General features: G+C 37.9%; 1 long non-coding RNA gene across 1 annotated transcript; it reads left to right on the top strand.

Annotated features, from left to right (window-relative positions):
- The first annotated feature begins 575 nt into the window (after nucleotides 1-575).
- LOC113460879 (uncharacterized) lies at nucleotides 576-20852 on the top strand. The gene is made up of 5 exons (XR_012581087.1): nucleotides 576-1243; nucleotides 2330-2494; nucleotides 2949-3062; nucleotides 10177-10340; nucleotides 18640-20852. It is a non-coding gene; the product is annotated as an uncharacterized LOC113460879 (long non-coding RNA).
- The last annotated feature ends 464 nt before the right edge of the window (nucleotides 20853-21316 follow it).

The following is a 21316-nucleotide window of genomic DNA, read 5'->3' on the forward strand; positions in this document are numbered from 1 at the left end:
TAATTTGTTTTTCTTCACTTTTCTTCATAATATGCAAAGAAATCTGTAGTATCTCCTTGAGGACATCTGTGACTGGAGTGGATTAAAATTACTTATCTATGATGGAGTCAGAAGTGGTATTTTCTTAAGGACTGCTGTGGCACGTGTAACAGGTACACCATGTATGCAAGTGCCCCCTTTGTTTGTCACAGGAGGCTGTCAGTAGGTATGGCCCAGCTGATGGTTCTGCTATAAGGGGGCTGTTCCTGCTTGGCTTCACACATGCCTACAGCCATTATTTCAAATAATGAAATGTAATGGGTGAGTTAAGGGAGTTAGATTATTGTTTAACTGTTATAATGGAATCAGAGCTAGAAACCTCAGGGTAACTGTCCTTGGAAGAGCCAACAAAAGAAGCAGAAATTCAAATTTGGAAAATCCAAACCATGAAATGGAGCTACATCCATTTCAGCATGTAAACAATAAGCATGTGGGATGCCTATACCCCAGCCCTGCATACACACACAGCTAAAAGCCTTTCTTTCCTTCCCAGGTTTATAAAACACTGAAGACATTCCTTGTTATCCCATGTAAGTATCATCTCAAGTTTTGAGCAACAAAACCTCCACAGTTAATTTGCTTTGTAGTGTGATCAACATCTGAGAGCATAACCAGTCTTGAATTTGTGAGTTGCTCCAGCAGCCACCTCACCTGCTGTGTTCTGGTACTTGAGCAGGTGGATGTGGTGAATAAAAGAGAATTTCCCAAAGGATGCCTGAATTGGGGCTGGTTATATAAATAGGTGTTACACTACTTCCCAAACTAGGCCATTTGAATATTCTTTACTTAATTCTTCCTCTTAGCTTTCCTCCAGCTCAGCTACATCATACAGATCTCTAGTGGTCAGCTCACAGGCGAGGAAAACCTTGCTTGTTTTTGTCTGAGGTCAGCATGTAAGTGTATTCCCTGTTCCAGGTGAAATGCACAGCCAGCATTCCATTCTCCAGCACTCAGAAATGAGTGCTCCTCCCATGCTGACTGCTAAAACAGACCTACACCACACAGACCAAGTTTTACTCAGCCATCCTCAGGGACCTGTTTGCAATGTGGTACCTCAAATATTGAGTTCTTAATGGTAGTAAGGAGTTCTCCCATCCCCCAGGTGCAACAGGTGAGAAAAGCAGTGCAGAGCTGCTCAGCACAGCAGCCACTTGGGATGTGAGCAGCCTGCTCGTTTGCAGTGTCAGTCCCAGGCAGGTGTGAGGTGAGTGACACTTCATTTTGGGTTAAGGAGAGGCTGCTCTCCCTCACTGCAATATAAACTCTGAATAACAGCCCCATAATTAAATTAATTGGATAAGAGAGACCTATCCTGTCACATGGTGCAAGTGTGTTGGTTCCTCCTCAACAGCATTCAGCCCTAGGTGACTCAAGTCATGTGCAGCCAATTTACAAATGCCCAGGCTGCCACTAAATATTTAGAATTACACTTGAATATTTAGAATTACACAATGAATATATACAATTCAAATATTTATCTTGGCATGGTTTGTAATGATGAAATGAAATATTACATTATATTAACAAAAAATCCTACACCTCGAATCCTACAAAACATGTTTCAGTCAGGAAATAATATTAAAACAAATACTTTCCTTGGAGGAATTCATTGCTGTGCAACTGAAATCCTAAATGCCTGACTCACTTTTTATCAAATAAAATTTTCAATATTCTCTACCTTTAACTGACCATAAATTCTAAGGATTTCAGTGGGATAAATTCTGTTTGGCTTTTTAAATTCTGATTTTAGTCATATTGTATCAGTCCCTTAAGAACACACTTAATAATGATTTCAGACTGAGAAATATAGTAACTAGTCTTAACAGCGCCCTTGTGACATCCTGAAGCCACTGCAGCATAAGAGAAATGAATATATCACTCTTCAAGCCTTTGTAACCCCTGAGATTTTTATCAGGAACATCAATTTAGGATGCCTGAGAAAGAAATAATTGAAAGCAAACATGAAAATGCCATCAAAAGGGCTTGCTCCAAAGTGGGATGGAGTCAGCAGAAATCTCTCAGTATACTGCAGTCTGTCTTGGACTGAGCCCTAAATCAAAATTCACATCTTTCTAAGATCTGTGACAAAAGGGTGAAAACAGCAAATGGAAAAGCCTATGAAGCAGTCATTAATAGAAAAGAAAGTTAAAATTATTTACTATTTTAACCTATTGCCAAATATTTCCTGAAAATCTACACTTTTTCCATCCCAGTAAGGACACCTGATCCCACTTATGAAAAAAAGTGAATATATACAATATTTCAGACTTTGTGATCTTTTCTTTTTCAGTTGAACATTCTTTGCTGTCCTGTGTAACTTCTACCCAGTGCAGAGAACACTGCTGCTCCGTGTTATTTGCTGGATATTTTGGATGTGATTCCAATAGCTTTAGGAGGTTCAACAGTTTTGCAGGAACATCTTCAAAGCTGCCCTGAATGTCCAGAAAAGCAACAGGTAGAAAAAGCCAAGGGGAACAATCTCCTTATCCTTCACATAAAACAAAGGGAGTTCATTCTGTCAAACTTAATGGAAATAATTTTGTGGCATCCATCCTTACACTAATATTTGAATGACCCTTTGAAGTAGAAAAAGCTCACAGGAACTCATAATTCTGATAGTTTAATCAAGAAGAAAAAGTGGATCTTTCATCTTTAAAGCTTTGAGACATCCATGAAATCAGTCAAATTTTCCAAGCACTTAACTCTTTATAGATTTCAGCTATGAAGGAAAAACATGGAAGTTTTTTTCCTTCCACAGAAGAGTCAGAATAAACTTTTTTCTCAGTGCCCCTGCTTAGCTCTGAGGAACTTTTCTGTAACTAGCTACACCAGCATAAAGAGATATGGAAAATAAAACAGATGGGTTTATGACTGCTGTGCATTTCTGAATGTATTTTTGTATGACTTAGGTATGCATGTGTAAGTCCATGGGACCTGATAAGATGCCCCAAGAGCCTTGAAGAAATTGGCTGATGTGGTTGCCAAGCCACTCTCAAGGACATTGGAAAAATCACAGCAGCCAGGTAAAGTTCCTGACAGGAAAAATGGAAACATTGCATCCATTTTAAAATGGATGCAAAGGAGGACTCTGGGGACACTGCTCTGCCAGCCTCGTCTCCGTGTCTGAGAAAACTGTGGAACAAATCCTCCTAGAAGTGCCTCTAAGGCACATGGGCAGGGAAGTGATCCAGGACAGCTTCACCAAGAGCCCTGAAGATGAGGGATGGGCCATGTCTCCTATGAGGAAAGGCTGAGAGACTGGTTCAGTCTGCAGAAGGGGCCAGGGAGACCTCACTGCAGCCTTTCAGCACTTCAAATATACAGAAGATGGGAAGAGACTTTTCAGCAGGGCCTGCTGTGATAGGACAAGGGGGAATGGTTTCAGACCAAGAGAGAGTAGCTTTAGACTGGACCTAAGGAGGAAATCTCTCACCCTGGGGATGGTGAGGCACTGGAACAGGTTGCCCAAAGAGGCATGGGTGCCCCATCCCTGGAATAGGTCAGGCTGGATAGAACTCTGGTCTAGTTTAAGATGTTCCTGCTCACTAAAGGGGAACTGAAACACACGACCTTTAAATGTCCTTTCCAACACAAACCACTCCATGATTCTGTGATTTTCATTTAACTGCATGTGGACAGACACCAGAGACGGGCAATGAGAAGTAAAACAATGCCCAGAGCAAGACAGCTGCTGAATAAATATTTCAAAGAGAACAACCAATGGAAAATTAATTGATAAATATCTATATTTAAAGCTGTGTTAAAAAAAAAAAAAAGAAAAAAATTGAGAATTTACTCTGGAAATTTTAGGATTTTGAAACATAGAGTTATCAACAGGCCAACTTACAACTCCACCAGGTTGAAAAGGAGATTTTCTTAAAAAAGAACTAGGATTCAACCTTAAACTAATTAATTGCCAATGTGCAAGCCTGTCCTTCCACTTATGGGCACGGTAGGTGTTAACATTTATTTGTCCAATGGAAAACTAGAGATGCATTAGGTAACCTAAAATCCTAGGTAGTAATTCTAAATCATAGTACTCTATTTCTTTGTGTGCACTATGACTAGACTGATGCACAGCCTTTGTCAAAGTAGTTATTTTCTACAGCTCAATAATCAGGGATTTAATATTTAATAAGAAATACCATGCCAGTAACAATATGCCTTGCATGCTCTGATGTTTTAATAATGGTGAGCATGATAAACAAAGAGATATAAGGTTTATTGAAAGAGTTTGTTTTCTTTTGTGGTTTTCATGTTGCCTTTTTTCACCAGACCAGCTGAGCTAGTTGGCTGAAGAAAACAAACTTTCAGTCACACAAGGCTTTATTTTAAATGCTTTCTTTCCTGAAAAAATTACATTTCTAATGTCACTAGCAGATCTAAAGGGAAAGCAGCAAAGCTTTTAGAAATGTGTTTGTATGTATGTATATCAACGTAGACATGTATTGGTGTGTAAATGTAGATCTATTTGAGAAGGAAATGTTAAGGCTGTGGAGTAAACAGAATCTGTGAATTTGTCCCTTGGCTGTGGAACAAAGCTCTGTGACTTTGTCCCATTTGGTACCAAAGCAGACACCAATCAGCTGCTAAGAGATTCCACAGCTCATTTCTGCATACAACTATAAATATGCAAATATTCCTGGGTCTAGAAGAAACATAATGCAGAACTATTTCATTTGACCATATTTTCAGGTCAAATTAAGCATCCATGGCCCACCAGGAGATTCTGGCACTCAGAAATTGAAACACGTCTCTCACAATCAGTTGGGATGTATGGAGGAGCCCTAAACAAGACAGCTCTAAAATGTTTTTTTTTTAGAACAAAATCATGTAAGCTCCCAATCCCAAACTGGGACCAGAATTTTTGTATCTCTTTTCTGAGCAAAAGGAAGAATTTTATTTAAAACAGTCATCATCAAAGCTGTGACACTGCTCAGCTACTCATTTGTTCTATACAGCCATTCACACTTTCCTTCATCTCTTTTGAGAAATTGAACTTTTTTAAGGAGAAACCTCTCTGGTCAGTCAATCTCTCTATAATCAGAGAATCAAGCTCAGCAGAATGGTAAATCTGGACTCAGAGGTCAGAAATTAATATTTCAAGCTTTATAGCTCCCTCATCATCCAAACCTGTGGTCAGGGAATTATGAGTGTCCCCAAGGTCTCTCATAAGCTGCTCTCTTCTGCTATTTCTTCATTTCCTGTATTTCTACCCTGGAATTTGGTACAGCACAACAACCTCCACAATGCAGCAAAATATTGTTCAAACAATAGTGCTTTAAATAATTTTCATTGTTTATCTGGACATCTTATGTAGAGCATCTGTGTCAAAAGTGCTGCAGAGCACCTGTTTCCATTAAAATTGCTGGTGAATTGTATGAATTCTGCATAAACCTAACTTGCAGAAATTGATGTGCCTGAACGAAAGGTTTAACTTAGCTTCTATAATTGTATAAGTCCAAGTGTACCCTCCCTCTGAAGGCAAGGAAAGACCAGCTTACAGATTTCATTATTTCTGCGCTCTTGAGGATATGCCCTAGAATCAGATGTTCTGCACAGAGCCCTCAAATTCAGCCTCCATTCCTCAGCCTTGCTGTGCAAGCCAAGCTGCACTGACATCACAAGAAATTTTCCCAAGCAGCTGGTGACAAACAGCTTTCTAATACAAAATTGCCCCTAAAAATAAATATGCTGCATCTATAAATTCAAAAGTATACATAGGCTTGTATATGCAGAACAGAAAATCTCTAACCTTTGCTCTGACAAATAAATCAACTGCATCTCACAAACACGGGGATATCCTCGTTTTTGTAAATTTATCTTTCAGTCACTGTCTTCACTCACTGATTTTGCACAAACTTCCCTTATATACTGAGCTGTCTTTCTATTCTACAATGAGGAAGCTTTTAATGATTAAGAATCCTTTTGATTTAGCAGTGATATAATTTTAATTATTTCCCCACCGTGGTCCAACCATTAATTCTTATGAGGTAACAAACCTCCTGGTATGGTAACATACCTCCTGGGTCTCTGGCCTCTGGCCCTTGCTTTATCTCCTGCTTGTTCGTCCTAAAAGCTTCTTTTGATTGAGTGAGAAAAAATCAGGCAGGCAAATATACACATAGCTGTACACAGTCTGACTCTCTCCACAGCATTCTGCTTACACACTAGTGAGATAAAAATTACTTCTAAGATGAAAAGCACTTTTCATCTTGAGACCCCATTTCCTATCACATAGAACTTTCCAAAAATATGTTACTTTTGAGATATATGTGATTTCAACACTAGCAATGCCAGCTGAAGTGGGAACTTTGAAAGAGATGTTAAGCTACATCAGTTTGATCATTAAAGTTATGCAAATGGAAAAACACATTCCTTCCTTTTAAATTTTGCTTCGTTTTAGTTGCAATCATAAGATCCAAGAAGTGAGGATGGTGTTTAAATGTCAGAAGCTTGACAGCATCTCAGCACAGTCCCAGCTGTGGTCAATAGTAGAGCTTGTCTGTATTTCAACAGGAACAGGATTTTGCTCAGTCTTCACAGAGCAGCTGAGAACCGACTCAAGTTTAAACATGAAGCTGCCTGTTGTCTACAGACAACATTAGTTGTCTGTAGAAGCAGGCAGCAGATTTCACTGCACACCACCAGCTCAGGAAGTTCTGAAGCAAAAAGCACCAACCCAAACCAGTGCAAGGAAGAGAGACTTGTACTGCCCATCTCATGATGTCCCTGTTAGTACACACTGCTGGCTCTCACTGCCCTGCAACACAAATGCCAGCTCCTTGTCAGGAGAGCGTGGTGCTGCAGTGTCCTCCAAGAGCTTTATCTCTGAGGCAGCTGCCACTAGCTACCCATTTCAAATACATGAAGAATAAGTTGTATGAATAGTGTGGAAACTCTCCAGGAAGCGCTCAGGACCTGTGCTGGAAGGCATCTCCCCTAAAGCCAGCAGAGGTGTTCAGTTCAGGCTTAAGCAGAGAACTTCCCTGAGTTATGGCATGGGGGGTTCCCTTCCTGAGATATTCCAGGCCTTTACTTACTGAAGCAAAAAGGTTTTTAATTAGAAATCATTTTCTTCATTAAAGACCAGTAGGATAAGGACAGTCACCATTTGATGAAATACAATTGTCCTATCATCTTTCTTATCCCAAAGAGATTTTAGTTTGGCAGTTATTGTGTCTACTTTATTTTTAAAAACTACATAATCAAACAAAAAACAACCAAAAAAAGAAGTTGAATTATGAACGGGAAAACTCTGAAGAACAAATTTTTGAAATCATTGCTCCAACATATGACCAATGGCAGTGCAGTAATTTAGCCTCATGTTTTATACTGAGGCTATTGAATTAAAGAGATCTTTCTTATTAATATAGAATATTTTATATTCTTATTATCAAGCTGCCATGAAGTTTGCAATTTGGCCAAGTAAACCAGATCTACTGTAAAAGCCAAATATTGTCATGCCTACACAATCTGAATTACCTATTGGCTCACAAGTGGCCATGCTCATTATTTTTATAAAATAATAAGAGACTTCGATTACTTCAGCTTTAAATGTAAAATCCTCAAAATCTTCATCTCTCTGAGAATCCTGAGACAACACATTGAGAAGATAAATCTATGGCCAAGGTAGCTGAAAACCAAAACCAACCAGAAAGATAGAGAATTTTTTTCTTTTTTAAGAACAGATTAAAACTCAGAGCAAGAGTGATTGCAATCTCTTTTGTTTTTTGTTTTTTGTTTTTCCTGAAGCTATGCAGGTCAGTTTTTATGTTAAAATACTGTACAACATACTCAGGTATGAAGAGCTTGCATTTTTATTCTAATTTGTTTTCCTTCAGGTTCAGAATTACCAGCAAAGAAAATTGCTCTAATTGCAATGCTTTGCATAGAAATAGTGATTATAGCTCAGTGGATTGGTAGGACACGACACTGCACAACTTATTAGATCAAACTGAGTGAAGCCTACACCATACCAACTTTTAAAATGTAGGTAAAGCAAGTTAAGCTCTCTCAGCAAATCTAAATATTTATAACCCAAAATTATGGGTGTCAACCTGCCAGGCACATGACATGATCCCTGATTCAGAACTATGAAATAATCATAGGGAAAAGCTGCCACAATATAGGATGTCATTAAAACCCAACAGCAGCAAAATCAATTTTAATTAGATCCCAAGAAATGAATATGTAGAGACCAAAAGCCTTTCTTCAATATATTAATACAGTTTTTTTACTTGGTTAGTTTTATGGAATTCATCAAAGGGATGCTGAGTAACTGAAAAGGTGCACATGAAAGCACTGAGATTGTGAAGTGCATACAGAGATATTTCTACATTTCCAGATATTTATTTTTATTCTAATGAATACTCTCATAGAGAAAGCAAATATCTGGAGGACAGCACAGCTCTCTAAGCCTGTACATTCAGAATGAAGTACCTCAATCTACTACTTATGACCAAATTATAATTGTCCATAAGAAAACAAGGCTGGGCACTTCATGTACTGGAAGTTGTCATTTCCTAACTATTACTTAGATTCCAGTTACAGTGGATATACACTGGATTTTACAGATCAGTAGTATTATAGCAGAAATTACTTGAGTTCTGGCCCATTACTTAAATCCAAGCACCATTTTTCTAAAACTAAATTACAGTGTATGTTTCCTAAAGTGCAGATCACAAATCTAGCTAGTGGCAGAGATTTTAATGGGCATGTTTATTTTTTTTCCCTGAAGTTTCAATTTCTGGCTTATAGTCAAAAAAGAAGCTTTTTTGTTGTTGGATGCCAGTGATGATGGGAGAATGGATTAGGTCAGGCCCTGTCAGCGTATGGAGGAGTGGCTGAGGTGATGAGACAAGTAATCTCTTCCACCACTTTAGCATTTCTTGTACCCTGCAAAGCAGTTTAGTCTGAAACATTTCCTAGTTTGCAGACTACAATTATCATATGCTTTGTTTATATACTGTTATCTTCACTTGTTAATAATTCCTGACAGGAATAGAAGACTCTAGGAAGTTAACACGAAAAGCTGGAAGCAAGATGCAGCTGAAAATCACCCTAAATGTTTTCCAATAGTCCCACCTTTCCTGCCAAGCTCTGTTTCACCACTCAGCTCAGCCTGGATGCTCTTATGAACCACTCACACCGCACAGCTAGCTCAAGGCAAGGAAGCCTGCATATTTAACATTTTGCTATCTGTACAGCTCGTGGAAAACTCAGGTTTCCAATTGCATTGTACAATGCATATTGTGTTTTAAGGAAAGGTGGAAATAAATGTGTGGAACCAGTGCATTTTGGCACAGGTAATGGTTTAAAAAAAAACCAAAACAAAAAAATAAACAAACAAACAAAAAATAAACAAACAAACCTCCCAATTGCAACATTCTCTCACCATCTGGCATAAAATGGTCATTCTTTCCTCTAAAAATGATGGTATTGGAACTGTAATATCTAGTCAACAAAATCTCAGCCCTTAACTGAGTTAAATCAGTCTTTCTGCATTGGTTGTGTGACATACTAACCCTAAAAGCAGTGCTATTGCCAAATACACCACATGTGCTCTGAGGAATGCAACTGAAACAAATGACAGATGAAACCATGACATTTTGAGAACAAGAATAAATGTAATAATATTTGTTAAAATATGATTTGCTTATGAATGCAGGTCCGCTGATTTTTTTCCTTAAAAGAAAAAGTAAATTTGTGGAATAATCAGGATTTCAGTGATACTCTGTACCAATGCCATGGGAATCCTCCTCATCAAAGCTCACGGGTAGGGTATTAATGTGTCCACAAAATATGGCGTGAATGTGCCTGCACATCTCAAAGACACAGCAGACCAAGACTCTCTCCCTGTTACCAGAGGGAGGTTTTAGCTGTTCAAGAGGGTGAGAAATCAGTAGGAAACAAAAATTAAATGAAAGCAGCCTAATTATAGAAGAATACTCTGAAATACTGTAGCCAATATAACACAGTTGATCTCTTGGCTTGCACAGTAGACTGATACTCTAAAATAATAGGTAGGATGAGAAGTTGATGACAGATTTTGAGTTTCCTATTCTTTTATAGTTTACTTTTGACACTCTGTGGCTAAATTTCTGATTCGTAACATTTTCTTTTTTTTTAATTTAGCCTCATGCTGAAAAACCTCTGGGGATGGTGGTGAATGAGAGCTGTTTGTTTGGGAAACAGCAAAATTGAAAAATAGGCCTGCAGAAGCTCTTTTCTATGACCTAACATGAGTTTGGAGGAACCCAGATGAGGTGCCTTTCCTAGTCACATGCGAAATCACTCTGGTAAGTGGTAGCATCAAGTGCCTGAACACAGAAAGGCCTGTCCAAGTACACATTACTTGAGGGGCTGTAGTGGGGTTCACATCAGCAATTCTGTCCCAGACATACTGAGTATTACTGCAGGGCTGTTTGCAGAGTAATTCCAGGGCTGGGCAGTGATGAGAATGTAACATGGAAACAGTTTTCTTGATTTCACTGTAATAGGTCCCAGGCATAGAATAAAACTCAAGCTTATGTACTTAATTTACCTAATTGCCTTGCTGTATGAGGCCTCTGTACTTAAATTGTTAGCATATCATCCTGACAGGCTGTAAACTATGGCTTTATATCAGCAAATAAATGTACAAGTATTGATGTACAGTCTGCCACTGCGGAACACTGTGTAATTTACACATCCATTATGCAGCCACAAACACATAGATCCATATCTTCCTGAGCAGCTCTATCCAAGCTGTCTAGATTTTAGCCAGTGCTACCCATTTACTCTTAAATCACTTGTGCTAGCATTGTTTTAACACCCTAAGACGACATGTTTGACAGAGCAATCTTAAAAGGCATCTAACTGTATCTCATATCCAGGTTGCATCTAACACTGAAGGAATTTGTTTGGCAGAAATTCATTATTAAGAAGGCATTTACTGTTTTCCTTCCTCTCCCTCTCTTTGCTTCTTTTCCTTCACATATTTTTTGGTAGGTTGGCTGTTTTTTAGGTGTCTGGCCTGCAGTGTGTGCTGCAGAGCAGAATAATTACCTTCTAGGACACTTGGTGGGTACAGTCCAACCAAGAATCATTCATAGCATTTAACGACTTTACAATGCATGGTACAAACGTAAAAATCTGTTGCTATTTGATTGAGAAGCTTTGACCTGATCATTGTGTGTCTGCAATTGCACATCCCTAAAATTTCCCAGTCAGAATTAACCCTCCTCCCCCTCCAATGTCACTCCTACTCCTCAACCAGGCTTTTAACAGAAAGTCTCAAATGAAGAAGTGAAAGGCAGTGAATAATGACAGACAATAAATAAACAAACAGGACAACCTGGAATAATCATTATTTGTCCTGAAGAGAATGAAAGTTTCATCAACTTTGAATTAAAATTGGAAAGTAAATTTCAATGCAAAGGAGGAGTTAGTTCTAATACAGTATAATTTTATTCTTTGAAAGCCTCAAGCCAACCCAAGCTTGGTCTCCTCCACAGAGCCTAACCCACTGGCAGAACTATTGCAGAATTCAGTTCACAGTTCTCTCTCTGACAGCTCCCACATTCCCTGCATCCCCAAGGCCTCGCTGCTCCTGGCTGTCCTGGCATGGAGGGCTCAGCAGGGCAGGACAGGGATGCCCTTGGACCCAGCACTGGGGAGGGAACAGCTCAGATCCTGTCCCAGCTTTGGGCCCCTCACTACAGAGGGGACAATGAAGCTGAGGAGGGTCTGGAGCACAATTCCTATGAGGAATGGCTGAGGGAGCTGGGGGCATTCAGCCTGGAGAAAAGGGGGTTCAGGGGTCACCTTGTCACTCTCTGCAGCAGCCAGGTGGGGATTGGTCCCTTCTCACAGATAGCAAGCAACAGAACAAAGGAAAATGGCCTTAAGTCATGCCAGGGGACATTTAGGTTGCATATTAGAAAAAAATTCTTCACTGAAAGAGTGGTCAGGCATTGGAACAGGGTGGTCAGGGAATCAGGGGAGTCACCAGCCCTGGAGGTATTTAAAGGATATGGAGATGTGGTACTTTGGGATATGGTTTAGTGGCAGACTCAGTAGTGTAAGGTTAATGAGTGGACCAAGGATCTTCTATTTCTACAACTTTTCATTTTGTGTACAAGGCCAAGAAGGCCTCAAGGTGAAACTGTATTGCACACAAATTTCTACTGCACAATCAGTTCTCTGTCTTCAGGCTTTTCTTTGACAAGAATAGTTATTGAGTGTTTATTTACTAGAACAATATTGGAACCTTTTGTAAGACACTGCTCTCCAGTCACCATATGAATCAGAATAACATTACTGCAGCTAATAAAATATATTACTGTATTTCTTAAGATTCATAGACCCCTTTCCTCTCAGTTTTATAGAAAATTAGGACTTTTTTTTTTACACTTGCTATGCCTCTTTTCAGGATTATAATAGCTCTTGGAGTTTAGGAACCTCTTAAATACTATTCTTGATTGGTCATAGAGAGGACAGCAATAGTCTAAATCCATGGGTAATTGTCTTTTTTAGAAAAATGAGATATGAGAGTGAACATAATTTCAGTATCATTTCAGTGGGACAGGATTCAGCCTTAAATGTTCTAGTCACTAATTTCTGCTTTGATGACATGATTATTACCTAAATGTAGGAGAAAGCAACAGAATTTTTATACAATGTGGGTGTTTTTACCTGCTACATGTAAGAAAAAAAAAGCCCACAGCTTGAAGCACATCAGAGTAGCAATGGTAATTAGGTATTGGCATATCATCCAAGAAAGAAAAAGAGCTTGAAAAATGATATGGCTTAATAATGGTTCAGTATCCTAGAGCTATGCAAAAAGTTCTCAAAGGGAAGCATAAATTGTGAATGATGAACACTCGTGATTCCTACAAGGGATAACCAGTAAGAAACACAGGGAATAAGCACAAATGATCCCATTTAAGCCTGAGTAAGGAATATGATCACACATCTGTATGCAGGCCTTCAAGCAGTCAGACAGATTTCCACAAATGCCAGTTGCCACATCACACACAGCACCTTCCTGTAGAAGTTATGGCTGTTAATCTCATCTAAAGTACACCTGCAGTGACAGCATCTACCAGGAAATTTGCACAGAAATGAGAGAATATTGCTTTTTGAATCCATTTAAGATCCCAAAACATTCTGGACCAAATTTTTCATTGCCAATGAAAAATTTATATATGAATTTTTTTTTATAGCCAATGCTTCCGAAATGTAATGCAACCATGTACTAATTATGATCAGAACCAGTACAGCATCGCAGATAGATAAAAAGCTTCTAAAATCTTGGAAGACTGCAGCAACCACATGCATTTATATATTTGGTTTCTGAAATGAACTGACAGTTTGTCTGACAGAAAATCAGGGTACACCAAATCAGAATACACATATATTAACCTGGAAATCTGAAAAGATCAAAAAACAGGTTTAGAACAGTTTGTACAGCTGAGACTGTGTTGTGTTCATTAGAGTCAATGACAAGCACTGGCAGGGTCAGCTGGAGCTGAGCAGAGCTTAGACCAGGCACACCAGCAGGATTTCTGCTTGTTCCTATTCTTAGAGCCAGATGCTCTGAGCTACCTCACTTGCAGCCATGTAGATATTTTTGGAGTCTGGAATTTCCAGCCTTTTCATTTCTCTGTTCAAGCACGACCTCCCAGACAAGCTCACCCCACAATTCTAATTGGACCTGGAAGAAAATGTAAAGATTTGAGCATTTGTTTGAAATTGGAAAGCAACCAAATTTTTGAAAGCTTCCTTAAAATGAAATAGCTTTTTTTCCTAGCCAGATTGAAATGCTGGATGACATGTCAAAGAGAAATATTGAATTGGCCCTCCTGAGCACAAAATTTTATTCATTAGGGGGCTTTTTCCCTTGTTCAACAAATATGATTTCCAGATTAGAACATTACATAAGTATATTTCATATATGGATAAAATTGCTCTTTGCTTCACTCTCCTTGATATTTCCCGTACAAAGATACAGGGAGTTCGCATTCTGCAGCTGAATTACGTTACAACAACACAGATGGAACTTTAGATGTAAAGCCATATTTTTAGCCAAAGCACAGTTGAAGCAATGTCATCTGATGCAGTTAGAGACATATAGAGAGGCACTTGCAGTAATACACATTTATCACTTTTAGTGAATGGCTGATACACTGCATCCTGTGTACCCTCTCCTTCAGAAGGGCAATAATTTCAAATACACCTTTTTCCTTGAACAGGAAAGAATGGAGCATTCTATTCCCATGTGTGGCCTGATACTTGCGCTTCATTTGGCTACCACTCAAGCTGTTCCTGCAGTTTCCCCTCTGTGAGCACCTGTGTGCAAACTCATCTTTGCATAGGCACTTGTGTAATTGCCCCAGGGTGAAACCTTTGGTCATTTCCCTCAGAGAAAGCAGATATTCATTGTAAAGATTGTGAAATTCCACCTCCAGAGCACAGGTGTGAATTTCCATACATTTGCAACTGTCAGAGGGAATGCTCAATGTCTTCATGGTAACATGATCATTTCCAACAGCAAAACCCCTTCATTTCATGAAGAATCTGAGCTGGAATCAGAACCGTTTACCTTTATCACAAAGTATTGCTGTGATATTTCTCAGGTATGAGATGCTTTATTATTTCTGACACATTGCATATCTGATGTTAAAAATCAGAAAAAAAAATCTTATTAAAATAGGAATTTGAAAGCACTGGAAGCATTCAGAATTTAAAAGAGCTAAGAAAGGCAGAGGGTTTGGTGCAGTTCTCTGACATTCATAATTCTCAGTTCCTGAACTTTGATGTCCCATACAGACACATCAGTGAGGTGCTGGACAAAACTTTCTGGAAGGATAAACATTCATCCCTCCAACAATTTGATCAAGTAAGAGATTGCAAATATATATAAGGGCAGCAGCAGCAGCCCCTTGTCAATATAGCTGTCACTGGATTTGGAAGATTTAGAAGCTGTTGGAAGCATCTCTTCAGCAAGTCCTTCCCCATTAAAGAATATTACAGTTACAGCTCTTTGAAGAGCAAAGGAAAATTTAAAAAATCTTTTAAACGTTGAAGGCCTTGGAGCCTCTTCTTGAAAAATGCTGAATTTTTTAGTGCTTTATATTTTTTGGTAAACAGGATTCAGATCTTGGCAGCAGGTTAGGGAGCACTATTCCTAGTAAAAAAGACAAAGAGAGAATGAGCCAAGGAGGAAGCACAGGAAGGAACAGCTTCCTAGAAAGCCTGTTGCTGTTGGTAAGGAAAGAAAAGATGCCATGGAATGACCAAAGGACAAAAACAACCTTTAATCTTAAGGACAATAAGCAGCCACCACAAGCTAGTCAGTGTTTCATGAGGCACTTCACCTTTAGAGAGGAAAACAGGAATTTCTTTTCTCTGCAAAGTTTCCTACTTCACAGCAAGAAGCCTCCAATAGTATTTTATGAACTGTTAAAGCAAAAGAAGTCAAAACCAGCTTTTAGAAGGCTGTTTTTCTTGCCTTCCCCCCCAATGGGAAAAAAATGAGCAGATAGCAGCCACATGAGACTGGGTAGTGTGGGTGGATGGTCAGGGTACAGAATGTTAGATTACTCAGCAGTTTAGCTGGCTCTGATATGTACCCATGACTACATCTTGAGTCCTCCCCAGAAAAAGCATTTAATTCATCTCAGAAAAGTGAAAAAGTTAATTACTGAATAAATGATAGAGCCCCACCTACTGTTTTATTGCATACATTTCTAGATAGACACACACACACTTCATGCAAATGCAATTCATTAGTGCATGCATCTATTAGAGGAGCCCTAATTATGGACTATAATCCCACCCTGGGTATGTTTTGCATACACACACAATTGTGGATTTTGCAGTCAAAATGTAGAAATGCAGGTGGATTTCTTCCTATCCCCCTTGTAAATCAGGCTTCTTTGCATCATATGCATACACACATCCCAAAAGCTCCCCAGGGAAAGATTAAAATTTTTCAAAGACCTTTGAAAATCTTTTGGTCAGCAGTTGACAGAATGAATGCTCATTTCATTAACAACACTGGTATTGGGGATCACTGAGGCTCTGTCCCCCATTACCATGTTATCAGATTATCTGGCATATTTTCCACCTAGAATTTCTCTGCTCATGTGTAAAAGAAAGAAAATATCCCAGCAATGTGAACATCCTTTAAAGTGGTACAAGTTTTGTTATTGAAATAGAAAAGTCTAAATGCAATGTGCATGAAAGATAAGATATTTTAATTTTATGGAAGTGGAACCACAGGACACTGGGAGTGAGGGAAGTACCACCCAGACATTAAATATCTTGTCCAGACACCAGCTCTCCAACACATCCCCTGCTCATAAATAATGCAGCACAGAGGTTGAGTCCCAGCACACACAAGGCTTCAAAAAGGGCTTCTTTCACCTGTCTCCTTGTCATGGCTGTGCTTTCACTTTAGTTTCATGTGAACTGAAATTCCCATTGCAAAGGGAATTCTTAAAAGAACTTTTCTGAAATCCCATGTCCAGAGTAGGAGGAATATTTTGAAAACACTGAAATCCATTCTTGTAAGCAGTCATGAATTGGCATCACATTTTGCAAGTAATGTCTTGTTTTTCAAATGTTACCAGTTACTACAAGTTCACAGACTGGTGTGATTTTAAAACAACAGAATTGTGTCAAAACTACAAGGTAAAAAGACCTCATGCAAGCAAAGTGAATTGAAATAAGTAATGAAATGTGACAGCTGAAGAAAAGGACTGATTCATTTATCACATTGAGATTGGCAACAAGCTTCAAAACCCTGTTGTTAGCTGGCAGCAATTGTTCTGTTCTGTCAGTGTAATAGGTGATAAGCCAAAAAGGTGGAAGGAAATCCTCCACATTACATGGCACTTATCTCCACAATTTCATGGGAGTGTTTTTGATAATAATTTTAAACAAAGCTCTCCAAAATATGGTTGGCAGTGTCTTCATAAAACTAAAGAGAAATTAATTTTTTTTTTTTATTTGAGTATGAGATTCTTCAAATGAAGTATACACATTTCTCTAACCTCTGATTTTGTCCCTTATTTTTAAAGCTGTAACATTTGCTGGCAGCAGCTGACATGGTTTTACTTGCACCCCTCAAAAATACTAAAGCATTTGAAACTGGCCAAGTAAAGGATGCGGTCATGAGTATTGACTGTTTCTTGTTTAAGTTATAAAATATTTTTTATTACAAGATACTGAAATTATTAATATAATATTAATAGTCTTATACAATATATTTAATCATTTCTAAATATGAATGTTTCAAAATGTAGTGTATAAAATATAGTAAACATTGATAATTCACAAATGAGAGAGGACACCTTGTTCTTTGTACTACAAAGCCCTCTAACCTCAAAATATATTTTTTTTTTTGAACTAAAAACATATTGAAGAAGAGACAAGTTGTTTCTGGAATATTTGGAGCGTATTCTTGAACAGCATGACATTATGCACAGACTAAAAGTCTAGCATTTCTAAGTTCTTCTGTAAAATACATTTTTTTTTAAAGGATGCATTTAAATGATCCATGCAACACATTTAAAGTTTGCTTGATACTAGGACAAGAGTGCATTAAACCATCTCTTTTCTCCCTCAGGGACAAAGATGTGGCAGCAAAAAATATTTTGTTAGCAAGTGCCAAAATCCAATGGCAAAAGACACAGGAATCTAAGATAGTTACAAACAATTTTGGCAAGTCAATAGCAATACAGTTTATTGCTGTCCATACCAACAGACAATATAGCCTATGGAGTTTCTGTAGCACTGGCTGAAAGAACTTGTGGCACATCTTTCTTATTACTAAATTGCTAAAATAGCTTACTTGGGGGAAAAAAAATCCTATGCTAAGCCTGATATTTAATGTAATAATTTGCTAAATAGTTAAAAATTTAGGCTGCTGAAGTCCCAGTATTAAAGCTCCGCTTTCTAGATCTGCTTTTAAAACACAACCCCTCCTCTGAACATAATGGCTGTAAATTTTGCCATCTCACCTGGGTTCCTACTCTGTCTTGTTCTCTAAAAGGACAGGGCTTCCTGAGAGGGATTAAGGTGGGAAATAAAGCATTGTTTGGAGTCAGGATGAGCAGGAGGTAGGCACAGGCCCTTTCTGACTAAGTAAACGTGGAATAAAGAAATGTGAGTACACCTGCTACTAGCTTTGCACAATGCTCACCATTCTGTCCTTACAGATTAAATACACACCAAACAGGTATCCAAATCTGGTGAAGCATAACTATTTTTTAAACTTCGTAATTTCTATGAGTACAATCCACATGACACTCACTGCCAGTTATGACCTTGTGTGAATATCAATTTTCATATCACATGGGAGTGTGAAGAATGAAATTTTCTGTAGACAGATCAAATGACTGGGATTAAATTTGAAGGGCCAGACATTTGGAATAACTGTCAACTTCTCAGAATCCAGCAGCTTTACACCCCTTGAGAGTCTGGCCTAAGGTATATATTAATCTGTTTGAAGTATTTCAAGCATTCTAGTTGTATCTTCTAATAGCAGCTTTGAAAATGTGCCGCAGACCTAAAAGGATGTTAATTTTATGTGTACTTTTTCTCTCACAGAGCAGATAGAAGGAGAAAAGAATTTAGGAATGTCTGAATTACTGAAACTCATATCCCAACCCTGACACTACCTTATGGATATCAAGAAGAAGGAAACTTTCCAATAATGCTCACGTGGACTTCAACTTCAGGCACAGGAAAGTAGTTTTGACTATCACACATTCAGAGCAGTCAAATAATTTATCATAGCAAAGTGAAATTGGAGACTACAGATAAAAGGCACACAGGCTGGAGAGACATATATATTTACAGTTATTTAGAATGAAAATTTTTTTAGAAAGTTAAAGTTAGCATATCTGTATCAGTCAGGTCCAGTTCTTTCTCTCTTGCATAAGATTTTGCTGCCATCTTAAAGTAGAATTGAGTCGTAAGAGAAAGGCAGCTTTAATGGTGCATGAATTTTAAATAAAACAAAGTAAGAGCATATCAGCACAGCTCAATGCTGCAGACTGTGGGAACAGATTTCTGATTGTGGTTTTGTCTGCATCTTTACTTTCCCAGTATATCAGTGGCATCAGTGCAAGAGATTTCAGATTGACTTCACAAGCTTACACATTTTCCATGTCCAGCAAAGAAGGCTGCAAACTCCTTGAGAGGAGTGAGAGCAACTAAAACCTCCAGAAAAACTGGAAAAAAATTTACCTCCTCTCACCTCTGTCAGCAGGGTTGTTGTGTGCCAAAAAGAAAAACAAAAAATGGGGAAGGCTTTATATTGACTGTTTTCACACTTGATTAGAATTTCTTCCCCCTCTTCAAAAAAATAAAATTATTATGGACATAACTATGTGTCCTGTTGCTCTCCACTAGCACAGACTTGACCATCATACACCTGAAAAATAAATGGCTGACTCAAATAATGGGTTATGGCTGAAATAACATTGACTTCCATGAAGCCTTCAGCTACTGCACACTTTCAGCCAGAACTGCGACACATTTGCAAATTTGCAAGTATCTGAGAACACGAATCTTAAAGCTATCTTTTAATTAAGCCAACCTTTTTTTTATAGCAACAGACATATTAACCTTGATGTTCTTGTCTATAATTTAACAAATTGTATGTGGTTTACCAGAGTTCAGTTTCACATTCTCTGTGGAACTATCATGTTTTAATTAGTTGAACTCCTACGAAAGAACTGGATAGACTCTGTGTCTTAACCTTATGTATATATAAAAATGTTCAGATTGCTAAATTTGATATGAAAATGCTATTATAGGCTCAGGATGATTATTAAATCAAGGCAATTCTTCTCAAGTTAGCAGTCAGTATTCTCTCAAAGCTTTACAATTCTTATTTCACTGGTGTTATTTTTGAAAATTATGTACTTCTGTATTCTTTTTTTTGGTATATCTTTTGCAGCTTCCCAACTTTAACAATACCTTTCCTCTGAGTGTGACTAGAAATTTATTATTTTATATTCTCCTTGGGGCTCCTAATGCAGTAGGCACTCATTCCTACCTGTAGCACAATCATGTTTTTAGAAAATCTAATAAAAAAGGGAAAAACTGAATTACATCAGGATTTGGATTTTTTCACTTTAAGTTGAAAAAATAAAATTTAGTCTTCTACTTCTTCTTCTGAAAACACATAAATTTTCTATGGTTATTTTCCTCAACAAAACTTTTCACAACGTTTTCTCAGCAGTCACTTAAAAACAAGTCTTTGCAACAACACTACAGTATTAGGAAAAGAGCCCAAAAGGCAAGAAATAGAAAATCCTTCAAACCACCAATAAAACTGTAATCATGAAATTAAAATCTTTCTATATGTCTCAGAAAATAATTCTGTTCATAAATGCAAATATCAGGCTTCTGCACAAGGAGACATCCATTTGGCTTCCATCCTCAAAATATGAATATAGCACAAATTTAACCTTTCAAGACAGAAATATGAATGTTTTGGACAAAAAATGTGTATAGTCATTGCAACGTTCAACAAATATGCTGAAATGCTGGTTTAGAAATACTCTTATTTCATATAAGCTCTTCATTGATAAAGGAAATGGATTTTTGCATTTGAAAATGTTCAAAGCAATTTTGATAGGAGTGAGTAAGAACATTTCTCTTTGTTATGCTGCAGCTCTGTAAGGAATAGAAGATATGTGGAAAAGCCCAAGGTGTCAACCAGGATGGGCAAAAGTAATACTTCTCTTACCTTCTCTTTTATTACAAAAATGTATAGCACTGTCTAGTGAGCATAAAATCTCACTGAATTCAAATAAAAGTACTGTCTTTTTTTCTACTTCAATATTGCCTTATTGGTTTTTGTTTAGTTTTAAAAAAAACAAGTTTGAAATAAGATTAAATCAGTGCTGTAATTCTGCATAACTTGATGTAACTTAATACTACTGGGACAGACCTCAGATTAAAATAATCCAATTCTATCCAAATAAATGTGAATTTTCAGAATAAGACTGAATCAACTGATTTCAATAGTTTAACACCTCTCTCAGTGTTACTTAAGCAGCGTGATATCAGGGGATAAATCAATTCAGATTTCGTAGAAAGTGTTTCCATAGTAAGGGAAGGATTAGGAGGTGGAAACCCCCTCCCTTGTTTGCTCATACATCTATTTAAGAGACATGACATGCCTGCTGCAAATATGAAAGACATAGTTATGGCTCATAGTGGTTCTCTCCATTATAAGCAAAGACAGGGAAAAAAAACCAAAAGGAAGGGC

Source organism: Zonotrichia albicollis, chromosome 7, assembly GCF_047830755.1.
Source record: "Zonotrichia albicollis isolate bZonAlb1 chromosome 7, bZonAlb1.hap1, whole genome shotgun sequence".
NCBI lineage: Eukaryota > Metazoa > Chordata > Aves > Passeriformes > Passerellidae > Zonotrichia > Zonotrichia albicollis.